The sequence below is a fragment of the Gossypium raimondii genome, chromosome 13 (assembly GCF_025698545.1).
Source record: "Gossypium raimondii isolate GPD5lz chromosome 13, ASM2569854v1, whole genome shotgun sequence".
NCBI classification, from domain to species: Eukaryota; Viridiplantae; Streptophyta; class Magnoliopsida; order Malvales; family Malvaceae; genus Gossypium; species Gossypium raimondii.
Window position 1 is genome coordinate 24,334,484 of NC_068577.1, and position 21,922 is coordinate 24,356,405.

General features: G+C 32.4%; 1 long non-coding RNA gene across 1 annotated transcript; it reads left to right on the top strand.

Moving 5' to 3' along the window:
• The first annotated feature begins 8,158 nt into the window (after nt 1–8,158).
• On the top strand, nt 8,159–10,470 carry LOC105785366 (uncharacterized). The gene is made up of 3 exons (XR_001130935.2): nt 8,159–8,226; nt 8,697–8,782; nt 10,252–10,470. It is a non-coding gene; the product is annotated as an uncharacterized LOC105785366 (long non-coding RNA).
• The last annotated feature ends 11,452 nt before the right edge of the window (nt 10,471–21,922 follow it).

Here is a 21,922-nt window from a genome sequence, read left to right on the forward strand (position 1 = left end):
CAAATCTAACGAATAAACTATTATTTTACTATCATTTTCATGTCTATGATAGGATAGTAAGGTCATATTAAAATTTTGTTAAGAAATTTTGACGTTTGCATGCCTAATTAAGTAAAAAAGACTAAATCGTAAAAAGTGTAAAAGTAGAATTCTATTAGTTAAGGGGGTTTAATGGCTATGGAAATTTAAATTAAGAGGACTTATATGGTAGTTAAATCATTTATGTATTTAGTGGATATTCATGGAAAGGTTTTAATGAAATTTTGAATGTTTTTAAAGGGTAAAAGGTAAATGAGTAAATAAAGGTTAAATTAACTAAAACAAAATGTCCATCTTCTTCATTTCATTAACCTAAACCGATTTTGGCCATTGGAGAAGAGGGAGCATTAGGTTGTGTGCATGGTGAGCTTTCAAGCCCCGTTTTTAATGATTTTTATGTTTTTGGGATCGTTGTATCTTAATCTAGCTAGCCCGAAGACTAATTTGCAAAATTTTTAAAGATATAGGGTTTTTGCATAAATTTTCTTGCATGATTCTTGATGTTTGATGGTTTATTATGAGTCTTTTTCGATAAATAAACATGTTTTGTAAAGTGATTTTTGATGAAAATGTCATTTAGGGGCTTATCTAAAATAATAGTAAAATTCAAGGTAAATTTGTAAAATAATGGTTTACTGTTGGAACGTCGGGCACCCCCACGGCGCAGCAAAAATTAATACATTCGGCAATCCAAACCATGTGTCCATGTGTGAGGAACGAATCGGGATGAAATAAGGTTTTGAAATTATCGAATCTTTAAACTGAATAGACAGTGATGCCTCGGCAATGAGTATTCTGTTCTACTATCAAACCAAGCCGCAACCTTTAGTGACTCCGGCCTCTACTCAATCCATCCAGTTGACAATGAACGGAAGAAATCCCTAAAACTGTTTTTGAAGAAGACTTTGCTTGACTGCTACTAACTTTCAAGCAAAGGAAAAAAGGGATTTTATATATTTTTAGGGTTTTTTTAAAAACTGTCTGATATATCCCTCTTATAATTGGTATATATAATGACTCATAATTCATTAAATAAATCAAATAAATATAACAATGTTTTAAACTGAAAATTATAATTACATTAATTATAATAATGATTTCGGTAAATTATATTTATTTGAATTTATATCTGAACCAAAATCATATAATATGTTCTCATTATGTGTTCAACAACCTTGTACATATAATATGTTCGATATTTGATTACCCAATTAAATTAATTCTACAATTAATTTAATTCATGTGACAACCAAACACAAATATAACTATGTTTTATTCCGTTCATTTCAACCATAGGGTGTGACCCTGTAGGTTCTTGTAATGTTAGCAAAAATACTAGAATGATTCTAATGTTACAAAAAATGAGTGGCATCTAGCAATGCATCATTGCTACCTAAGTTACAAGAAATCATGATTCGACATAACCTTTTTACGATTAACCTTTCATGCATTAATCCTTAAGTCCTTTATCTCTGGGTTAGACACAAGTCATGGAATAGTCACACTTGCATAGTCCATCCCTTGTTCCTTGATATCTTAAGTAGACTATGATATATAAATAAGTACGACATCTCATATCAGCTTATTTGAGCATGGCCATGTATTTCTAGTCTCACTCAATCAAGTGGCCTAAGATATTACTCCCATTATGTAGGAGGGACTTATCCTATATCGACCAACCATATCCCTCTACATAGATCGTGGTATATCTAACATCAGCCTTTATAGAACAACCAGTTACGATGTACATGTGACTGTATCAAAATATACAACTCACGATGTTGGAATAAAGATGATCTCAAGTTTGAGGGTCATATACATATTAATCACTATGAGTAATGTTGTGAAAATTAAATAATAATCCAAGAAACATAATCATAATGGGTCAGTCCAATATTTTGTTCTCTAACATACATATTCATGCATTGATTTTGACACTCTATATCAATGACAACTCTTTATCATCAATCAACTACATGTTAGTCTTAACGCATTATTATTGTCCTAGCCAACAATAATACTTGACTAAGGACCCTTTTAAGAATAATCATATTATTCTCAGGACATTATTATAAAACAGTTTATTTATACACACAAAAAAGAAACTGAAATAATAATGGTAACGCCTTGTATTAATAAACATGATAAATCAAGTATGTTATTACGACCATCTCATGATTGATCTTTGGGCATACTCTAACATTTACATGGGTTGATATGGGTCCCTAATGAATTTGACTAGCATGAAATTGGGATCAAAATGCTTAGATTTTAAATTATGAGCTTAAGGACTAAATTGTAAAAAGTTAAAATGTTAGAGGCAAAATTGTAATTATGCATAAATGTGAATTATGGATTAGATTGGATTGAATGTTGAGATTGATTGAAATACTTAATTGAATATAATTGTTTATTTAGATCAAGATAAATCTCAACCAGATCTAAATCGAGGAAAGGCAAAAATCACAGATTAGCTCGATCGTATTTCTACGCTTTAGTTGTCAAGGTAAGTTCATAGTATTTCAGTATATAATTGAATTTTTACATGTATTTTCATAATATAGTTATGTAATTAAATAATTATAGTAAATTATTCCCTGAATTGCACATACGCGCCCCTGTTTGTACTTCGGTACACTTGAATTGCACATACGTGCCTCTGTTTGTACTTTGGTTTTGGTCATGTTATGAGGCCTTGATCATGTGTACAAAATTCTTATAACTACATGCTTGATTTGGTGATGGAAATGGCTTGATTTTACCAATTTCATGTCCACACGGCCTAAGACACGAGCGTGTGACACAACCATGTGTCGGGCATGAAAGGCAGGCTGTTACACGGCCTAGCACACGGCCTGGTACACAGGTGTGTATGGCTATTTTGAGAGTTATACGGCCTAGCACACGGACATGTGGCTTGGCTGTGTGACCCAACTCAGATGGTTACATGGGCTCAAAAATGGGCTGAGACTATATGTCACTATTTCAAAAGTTACACGACCTGAGGCATGGGCGTATTTCTTAGTCGTATGAGTCACATGGCCGTGTGACCCCTGCAATTCAATTTTTCCAACTTTTTCTTAAATATTCCAAATGTTTCCAATTTAGTCCCAAATTATTTCTAATTTATTTTTAGGGCCCCGAGAACTTGGTTAAAAGACAATATGCATGTATATGAATAGATTAAATTATGTTTACATTAATGTTTGAAATGTATGTTTTTAAGAGGCGTTTACACAGTAATGCTTTGTAACTCTATTCCGACAATGGATATGGGTTAGGGGTGTTACACATAATACTCTGTAACTCTAATTCGGCGATGGAGATGGGTTAGGGTGTTACATTTAGTGGTATCAAAGCTATTATTTAGTCGATTCTTGTTTTGAACGTAGCGTGTTAAAGTCTAGAAATTATATGTCATATAAACTTGTGATACTGTGATACTAATTGATCCGATCTAACCCTTGTTTTTATTATAGATTTAATGAATGTCGATAGAATTTAATCATAATGACCTGATGAAGAAAATATTAGTGTCCTGACTTTCGAACAGGAAGTGATTCATAGCTTTATGGTTCCATAAATTTCAGATAGTGAAGTAAAAAAATGTCTTTTTCAACCATATTAGTCAATGGTTCACGAAATTTATGTGAGCGAATTTTGCGGCTCAGCAACCACCACCCTCTATTGTGCATCTTGTGGCACTCGTGTCCTCAACCAACTAAAATAGTTCGATGGCTCTCGATTGATAGATTAGAAAGTATGATGATAATGAATTCAGAGGTAAAACAGATAATGATCCAACTAGGGCTGGGTACTGGCTTGAAAATATCCAGAGAATTTTCGATGAAATGCCCTACTCTCCTAATGATTATCTAAGATGTGTTGTTTCATTGCTAAAGATGAAGCTTACATCTGGTTGTCAACATTAACAGTGGTTATACTGAAAGATTGGGATTTCTTCATATCTAAGTTTAGAACGAAATATGTCAGCAAATGATATTTGGATAGGAAAAAGATAGATTTTCTTGAATTGAATCAGAGAAATATATCTGTAGTCGAGTATGTTGGAAAAAATGGGTTTGAAAAATGCAACAGAAAATAAATTTAGGGAAAAACCAGAGTTTTAAAAATTTTCTAGAACAAGATCTTGGTTGTGATATATAAAGTAATAAACACTTAATCAAAATTGTACATTTTCGATTCGTCTAGGATAAGCGCTTCGATCGAGTAGTTTTCTCCGCTATCCTCAAGCTCACGTCTACCGAGTGTTGACTAGCTTCAAATCAGAAACTTGTTCACAAAAATTACCAGTGGGGTAATTTCATAATTTCTTTAAACTTTTGGGTCAAGTTGTAAATCAAAAAATATCTCTAGAAATGTTTTGAAATAATCTCTTCAGAGGATTTTCTTTTTACAACTTTCTCTTAAATTAAAGTGTTTGTAAAATAATTACCCAAGACTCTTTTTATATAGGGAGAGTTTAGAGAGTTTATCTATAATTAAACTTAATCACTTTAATATTAAATTAATATAATATTTATCAAGATAAATATTAGATTAAACTTAATATTAAATCTTATTAAAATAATAGAATTTTTATCTACAATATAAACATTAAATTAAATTTAATATCAAGATAATCACTTTAATATTAAATTAATAACATATTATTAATGTAATACCCAAATTTTGCCCGGCCCGAGCCCAAATATTAAAACCTAAATAAATAAATAAATAAAACCAAGTTCAAAGTCCATTTACATAGTACAGGTCTAGGTTAATGCAAAATTACAGACCCGAAATCTAACCCAATTAACCTAGCCCAATATAAACAACCCATTAATCTATCCCGACCTAAACTCGATTCTAAGCCCACCAAATCAACTCAGCCCAAATGGCCCAACACCAGAATACACAGCAGCAAACCCTAGTAGCATTCAGCCCTACTGCGCGCCGCAACAGTAGCCTCCCACACGTGTGCCTCCACGCCACGCTCCTCCATGCGACTGTACCTGCAACAGACACACAAACAACAGCAAAGAAAAGCCAATAACAAAAGGCCAGAGGATAACAACAAAAAAAATAGGGATTTCTTTTGTAATTTTCATTGTTCTGGCCATATAAAAGCCAAATACGCATTGTAGAAAAGGGAGGAGAGTTTTCTGTATTTTTCTTATTAGTTTTTTTTCCTTTCGGCTATAAAAAGCCGTTCTAAATTCTGTAAATGGATCCTTTCTTACGCATTCAGAATACAAAAGAGAAAAAATATTGAAAAGTGATTTCCGGGGGGGTTTCTTTTATTTTTTCTTTTGCAGATTATTTCTCTATTTTCTTTTTTTCTTCGCTTTTCACGTTGGCTAATAGTTTCCTAAAGAGGGAAGTAGTTAAAAAAGACGTACCTGGTGACTACATTCTCCCTCTCTCCGTCGTCATCGGAGTTGAGCGGAGATTGGAGTGTCTGAGGAGTTGATTCGTCGAACGGCGCAGAGTTTTTAGTTTAGGTTTTGTTAATGAAAGTGATAGGTTTTTAGGTTTATTTTAGTCTTAAGCACAGAGTTTAAAACGTCACCGTTTGTTGCTAATGCAATGGCTACAAAACGATGTCATTTTGAAGACCCGATCCGAACGGTGACCCAATCCGGGAAGGATCCACGCATTATGGATCGATTGGTCTATTTATTCAACAAATCCCTTTATGTTTTGTATAGTTTCAATTTGATTTTATTCATTTTTTTAATTTGAACTGCATGTTTAATTTTGATTTCATTTAGATCCACGTGTTCACTGATCGGATTTGAGCATCCAAATTTTGCGTTTAATTGCTATTTTAGTCCCGTAGAGTTTAATCACTCATCAATTTTGTCCGAATTTGTGTATTTCATTTTTTAATTTAGTATTTAATTAGTTTTTTTTAGCACTTGATTTTTAATGTGATAAGTCTTATTTTGATGCATTATTTTTAAAAAATAAATATTAGTTCAATATTTAAATCGGATAGTTTTAAGTATACTATTATTATAGCTTAAAATATAATAAATTATTATCCTAATCTATTATTAATATTTTCATTCATCATACATTAATATTTTGAATCCGCTACGTATTTTTTATTTAGATCATTCTTATTTTCTTTTTATTTTTAATTTTATTTAAATTATTTGTATATACCTTCCAAACCTATTTTATTTATAGGTAATTAACTTCTTTTGAAATTTTTGACACAGTTTGCTTACTTTTTTTCATATATTGGTATGTATGCCTCATTACTTTTTATATTTTTATATGTATTATCATGTCAAACTAATAAAGGCATATTGCTTACTTTAAGTTTATTCCTAATTCATTTCAAATACTATTCTTTTAATATTTCTCGAGTTATTTTGAAATCGTGTATTTAATTTATTTTAGAACTTTTATTTATAGGATATATTAATTTTTTTCCTCTCATTGTCTTGATTTATCTTTTAGAAAATTGGTTATTAATTCATTGGATGTTAAATTGTTAATATTGATGGTTGTAAGATATGATTAAAATTAACATTGCTATTTGCATTTACCTATTATTTACTTGTTTTTAGTGTGTGTGTTTGGATTACCATTTATCTTGAACATTGTTTATTACCATTCCATTATGCTACATTTGTAAAAATCATATTTTTTTAAGCACAACAATCATTCTATTTCATAATTTTCAAAAAGACCTGGTGTTAATAGTTCTCGAGAGAATTGTGCCCTAACTTACTGGGCTTCATTCTTCTTGATGAATTTGAATAGCCAAGTGTTTATTTTGGTAAAACCATACAATTTTAAAATAAAGCTTTTGAAACTTCAAAATGTTGGATCCTAACTTACTAGATATGACATTTTGTTATCTCGATTTTAAAATAAAGGCAATGTTTGATGTTTAGGAATTTCGAGAAATTGAATCCTAACTTACTGGCTTCTGATTTCTCGTTTGACTTAAATAACCAAATAACCTTCTCAAAATGCATGAATTTTAAAATTTAAAAATTAAAAAGACATACTTAATTTTGACGATTGAATTGTTGCACCCTAACTTACTGAGTGTGGCAATTTATTTCTTCGAAATAAGTGCGTCTTATTATTCAATTTGGTTTATTCAAATTTAAACTTCAAAGGATTGTATTTTAAAATCTTTTCAAAATTTCGACATTAAGACATTAAACAATCAATTTGGTACGAATTTTGTGCGCTACGAGTGTGCTAACCCTTCCTCGTGCGTAACCGGTCCCCAATCCTGTTTCCTCAAAATTCGCAGACCTAAAAATATTTTTAAATGGTGAACCGATCACACCTCAATAAAAGATCGGTGGCGACTCCCATTTTCATTTTCAAAGTCGATCCCCGTTTTTTTTTCAAATTTAAAAAATGGTTTCGACAATTAAGATAAGTATTTAATTTAATTTAATATTAAATGATTAAAATAATATTATTTTCGAAATAATTAATCTAAAATCAAATTCTTTGGTAGAGTCAAAGTAGGTGCGTAACTCTTCCACTGCTCAACCATCGATGACCACCGAAACGTCGCGGTCGCAACCGCCGGTACCACCGTCTCTAGTGATGCAGGTGCAACACCTTTACGGCACTCTGAGCCAATTTGGTTACTACCTGTTCGGTCCGGGTCAATGACGACCCAACCAGTCCAATCCAAACACGGATTGAACCATCGGCCCAGTTTCACATATCGTGTAACAGCCCGATTTTGGGTCTAGTTGGAACAGTTGTTTCAAGACCACAAATCTGACGAGGAAAATTTTATTTTTATTATATTTTTATGGTCTATAATTTTACAGAATTATTCTATGAAAATTTGCACGAAAATTTTGATGTTTAGGCACTCAATTTAGTCAAAAGGACTAAATCATAATAAGTGTAAAACTTGAGTTCTAAAAGCTAGAGGTATTAAATAACTATAGAATTTTTAGTGGAAGTCCTTATGTGATAATTAGCCCGTTAATAAGTTAGTGGAAGATATTTGTTTGGTATTTTTGAAATTAGTTTGAAAATAAAATGGCAAATTGGTAATTAAGTTAATAAAGGTATAATAAGACAAAATTTAAAAGCTATCATCTTTTTTTTCTTTCTTCTGCAACCGCTTATGAAGAAAATGGGCAGCTATGGATGAGCAAACATTCGGCCAAGCTTCTATGGCCCATCTAGGTACGGTTTTTGTCTCGTTTTTAATGATTTCTACGTTTTTAGAGTCGTGGTTACTCGATTTAGCTATTCCGTACCTTTGTTTTCAAAACTGTTAAAGTTTGAAAATTTTTCCATTGATGAATATATGTTTATTTTGATAATTGCTAATAGGAAATGCATCCTTGTTGTTAGATAAACAACATTGGTAAAGTGATTTTTGATAAAAATGTCTATTTAAGACTAAATTAATAAATGTGATAAATTGTGTGGTAAAAGAGTGAATAATTGAAATATGTGGGCTGCTATAAGCATGAAAAAGGTTTGATTAGGCATGGGTAGTAAAGAAATTTAATGAATTTCATTTTACGAGCCTAGGGGCAAAAGTGTAAATATGATAAAGTTTAAGGGTAAAAATGTAATTTTACCAAAAATGTGAAATTGAGTTAATTTGAGTAGCATGATGAATAAATAAGTCTAATTTGTTGTTATAGATCAAGGAAGACGAGATTCGGACTTAGAACGGGGGAAAAACAAAGAATATGATGAATAAGTCTTTTTCACCGATTATGCTACCGAGGTAAGTTCGTATGAACTATATTCTGTATAATTTTGATTAAAGTGAATGTTATTTGGTGATGGATATTATATATATGTGTGTTCCATTATTGAAATTAAATTATTATTGGAAATATATTGTCGAATTTAATACTCAGTTTGGATTGAACGAGAGATTGAATACAATTGTTCTATGGCAAAGGATGAATTGACAGATAAGACCATAACTGGTTTATGGCACTATGAACGTAAGACCATGGTTAGACCATGGCAATGTTTATATGTAATACCATAGCTGGGCCATGGCATTCTGATGATAAGACCATAACTAGGTTATGGCACTACGAATGTAAGACCATGGCAGGGCCATGGCAATGCATGTGTAAGACTATAGTTGGACTATGACACAAAAAGAACGATGTACTCATATCTGTAAGCCATTCTTCGATTCAGTAAGAAATGGTAAGAGACTTATGTGATTGAATTAAAAGATTTATAGATTATTATTGATTTTGATCTGAAGGAAGTGTATTTATTGATTATATTGTATTTGAAAAAGAAATTATGTATGTTGAGACGAGTAATAAACTCAAGTGTGACATGTTGAGAAAATAAGTTTATCAATGTTGAATTTATAAGAAATATGTGCAAGTATACTAACCAGTGTTGTTGCTTGATGCTTAAGCAAATGTCAGGTTATTGGTTGAAATGGTAAGTATTTAAGTGAAAATATGCTAGTGCTCTTGAAAGAGTGGTAAGGTTAAATTATAAAATTTATTATGAAATGACTTATCAAGTGATCAATTCGAAAAAGGCTTTGATTATATGCACTAGCTTGTGACCATGGTTGAATGATAAGTTTCTGACTTGTGTGTCACGTATATGGAATAAGCGTGGAAAGTAAAGAAATGCAAATTAAAATAAGGAAATCATGAAAGAGTAAAATTTGCAATAAAATAGTTTTGGATAGCAGCAATTGTATAACTTTGAAAAATCACCAAAAATTGTGGCAATCGCATTAGAGGTTGAATAAGACATGAAATTAAATATTAATGAGTCTATTTTCAACATAAATAAATGGTAACATCATCTGAGTCTCGTATTAAGAGATAATTAATTTTTAGTGAAGAAGGGTCGGAACTATCAGACAGCAGAACAGAGACGACTTTAAAGAATTAACTGTACTTATTGGTTAAACCAAAAATTATGAAAATTTTATGGTAAGAATATATGTGAGTCTAGTTTCAAAAAAATCAAGCAGACCTTAATTTGGAGTTTCGTAGAGCAAGATATAAATAATTTAATGACTATGACTCGAGTAGACAGCTTGATATGTATATGAGTTAATAGTGGAACTATGTGCATTTATGATTGTATTATCTTGAGAACATACTGTGAGGATTGGTAAAAGCATGTTAACAGATTGCATATTATTTACATACCAACTTACTAAGCTATATAGCTTACCCCCTTTCTTTCTTTTTCCTATAGTGTCACAGATACTAGCTCGGGTTGGAAATTGTCGGAGATTCTATCACACTATCAAGCTATTGATCAGTATCAATGTATTCAAGCATTTTAAGTTTATGGCATGTATAGGGACTCAGTCATTTTGTGTATGAGTTATTATGTTTTGGCCAAATGTTTTGACTTGTAATGGTTAAAGGTTTGATTTATGTGTAGCCATGTAACTTGGCTTATATTGGCTAATTGGTTGCAAGCCTATATATATATATATATATATATATATAATTATATACCAATGTCTTGTGATGTGAGTTGTGTTTGCATGATACATGATGAGTTGTGGGTATGGCCTAAATTCCTAATGGTTGTATGTGCTAGAAGCCTTGATGCCCAATGGCTAAGTTTTGCTTAATGGTAAGTTATGTTAGTTAGATATAATTATGCACGTATAAGAGTTGTTGATGATGCATATTGAATGTGACTAAGTGTGACTAAGTTTATTGGTTTTAAATGACAAATCTAAAGTTGAATTATTATTTATGTATTAGTAGCTTATTTATGCCATGAAATGTACCTTTGAAGTTATGTTTAAGTATGTGCAAATGAGGGTAACAAATGGTTGGGAAAAATAACCAATTTCTCAGCCACACGGGTAGAGACACGACCGTGTATCTCAGCCGTGTGGAGGACATGACCTAGCACACAGGCATGTGACCCTCCAAAACATGAAAATTTTATTAGTGTTTCAAAGTTTCCAGTTTAGTCCCGAACCACTTCCAATGTATGTTTAGGGCCCCGTAGGCCCTTATAAGGGACGATATGCATGTGTATAGATAGATTTAAACAAAATGAAATTTTATGGCCCGATTTTGTATGGTTACTTATGTTTAAGACCGGCAATGCCTCGTATCCTAGTCTAGCTTCCGACACTGGTAAGGGGTGTTACATATCGGGCCCTGTTCGACCAGTTTTTGGGTTTTGATCTTGGTTTTGGACTCCCAGGCCCAATTTACGATCTCAAGTCCAACTTTCAAGTTCAATTACCCATTAGGTCAATTATCTGACTTGAAAATTGATTTCCAAAAAATTAATTTTATTAATTTAATTTTACTTGACCAAAAGTAATTTTTCCAAAAATCACTTATATTTTCCAAATTAAATTTTCAAGAAATTTCTTTAATCAAATTCTCTAGTTGAACAATTCTCACAACCACCTAATTTAATTCCACATCAAATAAATTGACTCAATTAAATTATTTCCAAAGTCGTTGAATTTTCTTCTAATTCAAATGCAATTCAATCGATTTTTTGTTGAGCTAACGGATAAATCAATCGGGCATATACAATTAGGCTCTAGTAATTGCAATTATGTCCAGAAGCGTCGTTCCGATAATTCGCAATGTCAGTCCACAAGAAGTACCATAATTTAAAACTCCTTATTGTATACTATATACGAAAACAATTCATCCAACTGTTTTGTCCAATGACCTCGTCATGTGTGTATTACTCTCATATGATATCCTTGATTCCTTTAAATTAAATCCGTCCACTCAATACAATCTTATTTTATCTCATTGTCACCATTGTGTCTTCTTAATGATTAATGTTAACAAATGATTGTGATAAATTGCTCGTTTGAGAACCAATGACCAGTGACCACGTTCCATATTTATCATTCCACACAATGCCACGAGACAATATTATTAACTCTTTAATTGAGCTATGAATTCCACTGTTGCTAGTAAAGCCATCCCATACACAAGTCATGTACCTAACATACCGGCTATGGGCTCGATCATCTTTAGAGCATAACCTTCCACTTATATCAAATCACATGAGTTGCATCCTCATGGTCAATGACTAACTCGGGATTTACGTAAATCACACCATGAATGTCACAAGTGAATTAATTCACATATGGATTCAGAATTAATTTATCTTGGGTCCAGTCCAATGTATCATTCTACTAATGAAGACATCTATGTCTTCACCTATGGAGTCAACTACTCCGATAGCCAAGACTAGGCATCTCCTCAATTAGAATTGTAGAAGAGCTAAAAATCCTTCTCAGGATTTGAATCAAATGCTCACTTAAATTTTTTACGAGATTACGAACTCATTTAGATTATCTACTGAAGTAAGTTGTCTTTCTCGCAATGTAAATGTTCTTACAATGCCACTTATCTTCAGTTTGAACTTAGACAATCAATGAGCTAATATTTGCTTCTCACATTTTAGCTATGCATGCAAAATATAAAAGACAAAAATACAAAAGACATAATAGTAAAATATGAAATTAATTTTATTTATTTATTCATCGTTCAAATAAATAGAAAACTGTTACATGTTTATTATAATATGGGCACATTTCCCAACAATCTCCCACTTGTCTTTTGTAAAATAAATGTGTCATGCTTCGCATTCCCAAATCCTCAACGTGTTTGATAAAACTCCTAGTTACAAGAGTCTTAGTTAATGGATCCGCAATGTTATCTTCAGAAGTTACTTTCGTCACATCTACAATTCCTTCGGCTACTACCTCTCATATGAAGTGATACTTCTAATCAATGTGTTTCGTCCTCTTGTGACATATCATTTCCTTGGTATTAGCTATTACAGCATTGTTATCACAATACAGTGTTATAGCTTATTCCATACCAGGAATGACTTCAAGATGGATTAAGAAATTTCAAAGTCATATTGATTCTTTCGTTGCCTCAAAATTAGTCACATTTTCAACCTCCATAGTAGAGTCAACAGTGCAAGCTTATTTTACACTTCTTCATAATATGGCTCCACGTCCTAGAATGAATACATTTCCTGACGTTGATTTCCTCGAATCTTTACATGCTTGGAAGTTTGAGTCTATGTATCCAACAGTAGTAAGGTTCTACCCAGAATAAATAAGCATATAACCTCTGGTTCTTTTAAGATACCTTAATATATGCTTTATAGCTTGCCAATTCTTAAGATTTGGATTCGCTTGATATCAACTAATCATTCCCAATGCGAAAAAAATATCTAGACAAGTGCAAAACATCGCATACATAAGGCTTCCAACTGTCGAAGCATATGGGACCTTACTCATATGCTCTCTTTCTTCTGTTGTCTTAGGGAAATCATCTAAAGAAAGATAAAAACCTAATCCAGTTAACTAAACACCAATGTAACACCCCTAACCCGTAACTGTCGCCAGATTAGGGTTACGAAACATTACTGAATAAGACACAATTCAGCATAAACATTTATCACCTTTAATGCACCAATGAATAACTATACATTTGTAACATTACTAAACTCAGATGTTCATGAATAATTTATACTAGATTTGAAAAATATAAATCATAAAACCAATCCACCTCAAATGTTTAATCAAACTAACTAAACATATTTTACTTATTATAAAATATCATAACAAATTACATATACATTAAAATTCCATGGCAAAACTTATGACTATATAGTAAAGCATTTGGACACTTAAATAAACATCAATCATATGTCACTTTCATACACTCAACTTACAACAATACATCCGTTATATAAAACTTACCCACTTGTGCATGTTTAAACCACAACTAACCATATCACTTCATAACATTAACTCATACCAATATAATTTATTTATAAGCTTTGTACATGTACATATTAGTTTAAGTTGAACTATGCCAAACGGTAAATTGAGCAAAATTTTACAAGTACATACAAGCCTATATGATTATAATTTCTGCACATGTGCATATTAAAACTAATTAAATCATATTACACCACTCAATATGCCTTCACATATGCGACATTGTAACATCACAGCATAGCCTAACATCCCTTTAATGTTAATCTATTATGCACACCTTACGTTAAAAACAAAAGCCATTTCAAAATACCACATTAATACTATCCTATTCCAATTACTAATTAATAATTATACCAATTCACTGGTTATGCACATTAGTATATCAATCTAAATCAAACTACCCTACATGGCTTAATAGACAAAATAATATAACCATAATCATGCATTACCATATAGCCGAATTTCAATTGTCTCTATAGCTAATTCATGCACCACTCACTTGACTAACATTAGTCATTTTCTCCATATCAATGCCGAATCAAACATGTTAAATTTCATATACTATGCATCAACCCAAAATGTCATTTACAAAAGACAATTTGATTTTCATCTATTCGGCTAGTAAGATAATTATATAAAAAAGAAATTTATATCAATTTCATAACCAAATAGTCATAATAACTAAACATGTTATACTTGACTATATGACCAACAAATCATGATCATTCTTGTCTCCAAATCCACACCAACAAATTCAATTACACAAGTAACAATATATTCATAACTTAACTCATTCAACTAATCCACAACCGAAAACACATTCATCAAATGCAATGACATTAACTCAAACGATTTATAGGTCCATATATCACATGAAATAAACCATAAAACACACTCCCAAATAAGTTCAAAGCATATGCACACAAGCATTAACATCAACTTAAGCCATTTTCACATGGCTATGTATACACAAATTCAAAAATACAAACACATTAAAACTACCCTATACATGCCACATGTTCAAAGATTCAAACTTCAATAATATCAAAAGATAGTCGATAGTGTGACGATGATCCTTGATGGTCCCGAGCTCGTAATTAGCTTCCAAAATCTATAAAACAACGAATGTACAAAACACACAGTAAGCTTGGATAGCTTAGTAAGTCATAAGCAAACAAATCAGTAATTGAACAGTTGCATTATAAATTCAACTTAGTTGAATATAGACTATCTCATATACACATAAAAAAACCCATTTTATCATGCATAATTATATCATCATCTAAAATTCTATACTTACCTTATTTCCATGAACACATAATTCCACACGTTCTCGAACTATTTATCCCGATTTCACATTTGATCTTATCTCAAAATTGCCCGCTAAACCATTCGAAATCAATAAGGATACTTAGATGGTTCAAAAACTTCGTACAATGTCTACGCCCCATACGAGGTCTTACATGTAATCCAATATCGATGCCACTGTCCCAGACAGGGTCTTACACGAAATCTTATACGATACCAATGTCCCAGACATGGTCTTACATGTAAATCTCAAATCGATTCCAACGTCCCGATGTGGTCTTACACAAGTTAGTGCATGCCTACAACATATATTTATTTTTCATCATCAAACACAGAAATCATAAAGCTATCACCAATGGAAAATCTCAAATTCATCATCAATTCTGAAAATTAAAGCATGGGCTTGCGAAAACACAAAGCAACGATCTAAAAAATGTAAAAATTATCAAAAACTGATCAACTAACATACCTTAATCAAAGATAGCAATGACCGAACCTAGCTTGCTTCTTTTCTTTCTTTTTCTTTTAAAGTTTCGGCAACAAAGATGAATGAATCATCCATTATCATGTTTTATTTTATTACATCTTAATTTACTTTTACTATTTTAACCTTAAGTATTTAATTATAAACTATATAATGGTTGTCCAAACTTGTCCATGCATATTTCTAATGGTTAAATTACATCATAAGAACCCCACATTATAAAAGCTATGACCATGTAGCACCTTAACAAATAGCTAGCCACTTTTACATTTTACGCGATTCAATCTTTTTATAAAATCAAGCACACAAACGATAAAGTTTTCACACAAACTTTTCACACATATAAATTAACATGCTATAGACACTAAGAATAATATTAAAATATTTTTTTGACTTGGATTTGTGCTCCCAAAACCACTATCCGACTAGGGCCTATACTGGGCTATTATAGCCTAGCTTCACATTGGTCATTGCAAAACATTCTAGTACCTTCTCGATGTATGAAGCATGAGATAGACCTATCATTTTATTCTTTTGATCCCTAAGGATTTGAATTCCAATAATATAACTAGCTTCACCCAAGTCCTTCATGTTAAACTATTGAGCTAACCATAGTTTAACCGATGAGAATTCTCCTACATCGTTTCTAATAAAAAGAATATCATCGACATACAGAACGAGGAATACCACTTTTTGTCCTTTATACACTTATAAACACAAGGTTCATCAGTGTTTTACTAAAATCCAAAAGTCTTGATCATCTGATCAGATCTTTTATTCCATGAGTGGGACGCCTGCTTAAGTCAATAAATGGATCTTAGCAGTTTGCAAACTTTTTACTCATTTCCTTTGACAACATAGTCAGTAGGTCGAGCCACGTAAATGGTCTCATAAAGATAGCCAGCCAAGAATACTGTCTTGACTCCATTTGCTAGATCTCATAATCAAGAACAGTGGCAATGGATAAGAGCATGTGGGTAGACTTGAGCATGGCTTCAGGAGAGAAGGTCTCATCGTAATCGATGCCTTCTTTCTGCATGTAGCCTTTCCCTACAAGTCTAGCTTTGTGTGTTTCCACTTTCCATTCTGCATATCTCTTCTTCTTGTAGATCCACTTACACCCGATGGGCTTAATCCTAACCGATAAGTGTACAAGTTCCCACATCTTATTGGATGTCATAGAATCCATCTTGACATCTATGGGTTGCTTCTAAAGCTTGGAATCAATGTCCTACATAACTTCCTCATAAGTGAGTGGATCATCATCCTCATGATTGGCTTCCATATTATAAATACTAACATCACAGATAAAGAAGTTTGGTTTCTTAGAAACTCTCCCACTACGATGGATTCCCCTATATTGTTGATCGTTTGCAGGTCTTTCTACAACTTTCTCAAGAATTGAACTTGGTGACTGTTTTACCACTCTCGAAAGTTCCTCGAGTACCACTTTACTCCAAGGCTTAAAGTTATCCATGTAGCTTTTCTTGAGGAAAGTAGGTTTCCTTAAGATTCTATTCCTTCTCTTAGCTATGTCATTTTACTGTAGAGTGTCCGGCACAGTCAACTGGGATAAAATCTCATTCTCTATGAGGTATCCGAAGAACTCATCAGACAAGTATTGCCCACCTCGGTCAGATCGAAGATTCTTTATGGATAAACCTAACTGTTTTTCCACTTTCGCATGAAACTCCCAAAATTTATCAACTGTTTCACTTTTTCAGTGCATTAGATACACATATCAATATATAGAATAGTCGTCGATAAAAGCCATGTAATAATCATAACTTCCTCAGGCATTGATGCTAATGGGATTACATACATTAGTGTGCACAAGGTCTAAAGTTTGGTTGGCCCTTTTACCTTTCGCACTAAAAGATCTCTTAGTCATTTTACCTTCCAAGCAAGATTCACATTTTGGAAGACTAATTTCGTTAAGCATACTTAAGGGACCATCTTTCTTGAGTCTAGTCATTCTTTCTTGGTTAATATGACCAAGTCTTAAGTACCATAGGTACCCCTCATTAGAGTGAGAAGTTTTAAGTTTTTTATTCACTATTTTAGTTTGAAGCATCAAGTAGTTATTTGGTTTAATAAATTAGAGATTGCTTTTCATCCATCCATCCATTATAGATTAAAGAACGATTTCTGTGAATAGCAATCCCTTTATTGAATGTCACGATATAACTGTCATAAATAAACATGCTACAAAAATTAAATTCATCTTAAAATGAGGTACATAAAACACATTCTTTAAAACAATCTTCCTAAAATTATCAAAGTGTAAAATAACTTCTCCCATTGCTTTGGCTGAAACATAGCTCCCATTTCCGGTCTGCAATGAGAGGCTTCTATCACGCAAACTTCTCGTTTCGCTGAACCCTTGCAAAGAAACTCACACATGCTTAGTGGCTCTAGAATCAATAACCCAGTTTTTAGTTAATTCTTCCACTAAGCAAGCTTCAACCACATAGAGTTCTATACCTTTGTCCTTTTTGGTTAGGTAATGCAAATACTCCTTGTAGTATGATTTGAAATGCACTTTCTTGTTGTAAAAAAAACATTTGATCTTTTTAGGATCTTTTGACTTTTTCGCCTTCTTCCTATCCACACGAGGTAGAACCGAAGATTTAGCCGGTTTCTTCTTTCCCTTAGCTTTTTGCTTCCCCTTAGAGGATGAGCGACTCACAGCTAAGTTTACTTCAGGTTTCTCCTGAATTGACTTACCACCATTCAAAATCAACTCATAGAATTGTAATTCCTTCATGAGTTGAATCAAGGTAAGTGCCTTGTTCCCCAAGTTGGAAGCGGCCCTAAAACTAGGAAACTCATTGGTTAAGGATTTAAACACTATTTCAATTTAAGTGTTCTAGTTCAGCCCCATTGTCCTCTACTTCCGCAAAGAATCCCATAAGCTTAAGCATATATTCTTTGAACAGAGTACCGGGTTTCTGTTGAGATGATCTTGAGTGTATAACCATTGACTCAACACCTATCATAAAGATGTTCTCATTTGTGAGTCATCTTGGGACAATCTCTCTAAAAGTCATGCATGACTAGTTGTCCTTAATAGGAAATCTCATCTAATAAACCCACATGACAAAGTTTACCTTAAGGTGTGGCCATGGTAGGAGCTGGCTCGAAACTTATACTATATAATATAAATATTATAAACAATTATAAAATAAATATATAATGAGGTAAGTAATTAAAATAAATTTGTCAGCCAATGTTTCCATGGTTCTATTTCTAGAAAATAAAATTACATAATTTTTCGCCACAAGGCATTCCTTGAGTTTTTAACCGCCATTGCATCTTTTCCTCATCATGGACCAATTTTGGAAAAAATACATTTAAGCCCTATGTCTGTTTCTGACTCAAAATAATTCTATGAAATTTTCAAAAAAAAGCCCTATGTGGAGATGATAGTCTATAGTCTATTTCCTAAGAACCACAACCTCGGCAATCAAAAACAATTATATAACAAATATATAATATCGCATCCATGCCCATATATAACTCAAAACATGTATAAAATCTAAAGAATTTCACTTTCTATGTAATCAAATCATTCAAGAAGAAGAGAAATTTATTTTGATTATCTATTTATACTTATAGATAAAACACAACCTGGCTCTGATACCAATTATTGAAAAAATGGGTTAAGAAAATGCAGCGGAAAATAAATTTAGGAAAAAATCAGAGTTTTAAAAATTTTCAAAAACAAGATCTTGGTTGTGATATCTAAAATAATAAACACTTAATCAAAATTGTACCTTTTCGATTCGTCTAGGATAAGCACTTCAACCAAGTAGTCTTCTCCGCTATCCTCAAGCTCACATCTACTGAGTGTGGGCTCACTTCGAATCAGAAATTTATTTCACAAAAATTACAAGTGGAGTCATTTTGTAATTTCTTTAAACTTTTGGGTCAAGTTGTAAATCAAAAAAATATATCTAAATTTTTTTTGAAATAATCTCTTCAGAGAATTTTCTTTCTACAACTTTCTTTTAAATTCAAGTTTGTGTAAAATAATTACCTAAGGCTCTTTTTATATAAGGAGAGTTCAACTATGATTAAACTTAAAAATAAATATTATAAAAATAATAGAATGTTTATCTAAATTAAATTTAATATTAAGATAATCACTTTAATATTAAATTAATAAAATACTATTAAGATAAGTATTAAATTAAATCTAATATTAAACTATTAAAATAATACTATTTTTGGAATAGTTAATCTGAAATAAAATTATCTAGTAGGGTCGGAGTAAGAGTGTAACTCTTCCACTACTCAACCACCAAAGACCAACCACTACCGGCCACCGGAACATCGCAGTCGCAACCGTCGGCACCGCTATGTCTGGTGATGCAGGTGCGACACCTTTATGACACCCCGAGGCGGTTCGGTTACTGTTGGTTCGATTCGGGTCAGTGATGACCTGACCGATCCAGTTTAGACACTGGTTGGACAATCAGCTCAGTTTCACATATCGGGCTTGGTTTGACCAGTTTTTGGGTCTTCATCTCGATTTTGGGCTTCTAGGCCCAATTTACGATCTTAAGTCCAATTTTCAAGTTCTATTACCCATTCGACCAATTGTCTGACTAGAAAATTAATTTCCAAAAATATCATATTAATTTTAATTAATTTGATTAATTTAATTTTACTTGATCAAAATTAATTTTTCCAAAAATCACTTAGATTTTCCAAATTAATTTTTCAAAAAAAAAATTTAATCAAATTCTCTAGTTGAACAATTCTCACGACCACCTAATTTAATTCCAAATCGAATAAATCGACTCAATTAAATTATTTCCAAAGTGATTGAATTTTTTTTGATTCAAATGCAGTTCGATCGAGTTTTTGTTTAGCTAGTTGATTGATCAACTGGACATATACAATTAGGCTCTAGTAATTGCAATTATGTCTAAAAGCATCTTTCCAATAATTATCAAACATTTCTACACATTTCATAAATCATAGCATAATCCATTCAAACACATGCATATTGTCCCTTATTCGAGCCCTAGAGGCTTCAGAATCACTTTAAAAATAACTCGGGACTAAATCAAAAACATATGAAACCTTAAGGAAAAATTTGGAAAAATTCACGTGGCAGGGGTCACACGGCCGTGTGGCCAGGTCGTGTGACTCACACGACTGAGACACATGCCCCTGTCTCAAGTCGTGTAACATTCAAAATAGGGACACACGGCCAAGTCCCAGTGCGTGTAACTCTCTGACTTGGACCAAACGGTCAAGCCATACACCCGTGTGTCAAGCCGTGTAACACTCAAAATGCAACGTTTAAAACCTATAGGGGGCACATGGTCGTGTCACATGGCTGTGTCTCACACACGGCTGAGACACACGCCCGTGTCTTAGGCCATAAGGATAAGAAATAGGCCAAAATCAAGCCATTTCTTTCACCCAATTAAAGCATTTATCTACAAGCCATTTGCACATATAACCAAGACCTTAAATCATGCCCCAATCATGCATAATATGACCAATTCAAAAGGCTATTTATTCATCCAATCAATATGCCATATACGCACCTCAAACACAATCATCAAACATGTCTAAGCATATGCATATTTAATCACATTGCTACCATTTCAAAACTTACATTATTTGACCTAAACCATGTCAATATAAACTTACCATTTGGACCATTACTCATATGCATCAAAAATCACATAAGTGACACAAACCAACCATTTCCAAATGGTACCAAACAACCAACATATATATACCATATTTCAATCATGCACATCTAATTCAAAACCTTTCCAAACAATACCATAACTTGACCATGTTGAAGTCAATTTATCACATACCATTTTGGTCATTCAAACATGCATTAACACATTGTCAAAATAACACACATTAATAAGGCACCAAAAGTACCAAGGTTACATCAACCAAAATGACATATACATACCAAACTCATCAATTAACATTCAACTAAGCATCAACCATAAGCCCACCTATACATGCCATTATAACCTTAACCAACATATCAATACTACCGATATAATTTCTATATAGTGTGATAGATCTCCGATGAGCTTCCAAACCGATCAAGCTTCTGATAATCTGTAAAGTAAGAGAAAGATAACTACTTAAGCAATGAATGCTTAGTAAGCTCGTATAAAATTTAAACATAATGTTCCATTTCAAATATGAAATTTATATGAAAAATATAAAGCTATACCAATGCCACAAAATTTATCAAACTATATAACCATCAACTCGAATTGAGTAGGTCTAACATCAAATATACTTTCCATTCATAACATAATAAGATCTTATAAGTTGTA